This window comes from Setaria italica, chromosome V (genome assembly GCF_000263155.2).
Source record: "Setaria italica strain Yugu1 chromosome V, Setaria_italica_v2.0, whole genome shotgun sequence".
Classification (NCBI taxonomy): Eukaryota; Viridiplantae; Streptophyta; class Magnoliopsida; order Poales; family Poaceae; genus Setaria; species Setaria italica.
The window spans coordinates 3,619,294-3,621,078 of NC_028454.1; positions in this window are offsets into that span (position 1 = coordinate 3,619,294).

Below are 1,785 nucleotides of genomic sequence, written 5' to 3' on the forward strand. Positions count from 1 at the left end.
GCTGCTGCTGATCCTCCATCGGTGACGACTCTGCGGGCTCGATCAAGTCCTGGATCAGCTCTAGGAACTCCTCCGCGGTGTCGGAGGCCAAGGCGGCGGCGCGCATGCGCATGGCCTTGGTTTGAGTAGAGAAGCCGCCCACGAGAAGTTCTTCCGCCATGGCTTCGCTAGCTCGATCTGTTAGGGCGCACGCGGCCTTGGTTAGTTGCGATCGATCAGATCGGATGGATTGCTACGTACGCGGCCTCCTAAATTTATAGGTTATAGCTACGGTGCCCCCGTTCCCATCGGAAATTCGGAATTGGCAACCTGGACCGACTCGCCCCCGCCAACTCAACCGAGTCGGATCGGAGTAGTCCGATTCCGACTCTGTCCGCAGTGCAAGCCCTTGATTGGGGCACGACAGAGGGGCCGTCGATGGAGCCTTGGAGGTCCGCATCGCATCAATTTGCCGTGCTCGCCTGGGAAATTGTGTTTCCAGCCGAGCTCTCCCAGATGACATGCCACGTGGGATTCTCCATGGCATCAGTACCCGAACGGAAGAGGAGGCTGCTGGGCTGAGATTGTCCGGAAAGCCAGGCGACAGCACGCAGAACAGGAGGTGGGCGGTCTGCTGATCGTCCATGCTCGCCACCGAAAGCTCGACACTGCAAACAAAACGTGATAGAAGTAATAATTTAGTAAAGAGAACATAGCTTGAACCTTATCCACCATATGGACAAGAACAGGGCGATGATATGATCCACCTCTGTAGGCGACCAACCAGTCACTTTGGCAGTTGATACGATCTGCCTATCCAGAACAGAGGACATAAATAGGCAAACAGCTAGTCACTTCCATTTATCCATCAAGATTCAAGAACAGAAAATAGAATCTAGGCAATTGGCAAAGAAAAGGTCACCAAAGCAACAACTGAATTGTCCAAATGTCCATTCCATCTACTAATCGAACCGGACGAGAGGTGGAGGGGAGAGGAGGCGGGGGACTGAGCCACCGAGGACTAGGCGGCCAGCGAGCAGAGGCGGTTAGCATCAAATTCTCCATCCAATTCATCAGATTGGGAGCCATTTTGTCCGGAATCAGCTGGAGCAGAGAGGTACGTTCAAGGGCGAGGCGTCGATCTATAATTCCTAACGAATTTAAGGGTATGCCGTGTGATTATCTGCGTAGTTTGTTTCCGTCTTGCTAGCGTTGCATCATCTCGCCGTTCACCTGGTTAAGACTGAATGGTAGACTGAATGCCATTTCAAAAATGAATTAGAAACCATAATTTTGAAATTACAATTGAATCTTGGCTATATCATGTAGAAGTAGGAAAATTGATGACCATATGGAAAATGTAGAAAATGGCGGATGCCCATCTTGAACAGCAATTATTGAGTGTAGTCTTTTTTTTTTGTGTAAGAGAAACACTTAGTATAAGTGTACAATTTTTTGCTTTTTTTTTCTCTAGTTCCCTCTTTTCCTAAACTAGCTTGGAGGTGTAGTTCTCCTTTTTTTGATGTAGCCAACAGTGAGATCATGATGGTCAGTTGATGGTTGACAATATCTTCATCCTGAGACAGACTTTTGATATTGTAGAATCCTTTAGCCCTGCAATGGCATTCGACCTGCTGTGAATCTCCTTGGGAGAATTAACGGAGGAGCAATGGAGAGCACCATATGAGGATTCCAGTGGCATCTTGAGGGGTAAGAATTGTCCATGTTAGAGAATATAAGAAGCATAAACAAATCTTTGAAAGAAGGAAACCTCAGCCTGCGCTGCACAGGGTGTCGTGTAAAATG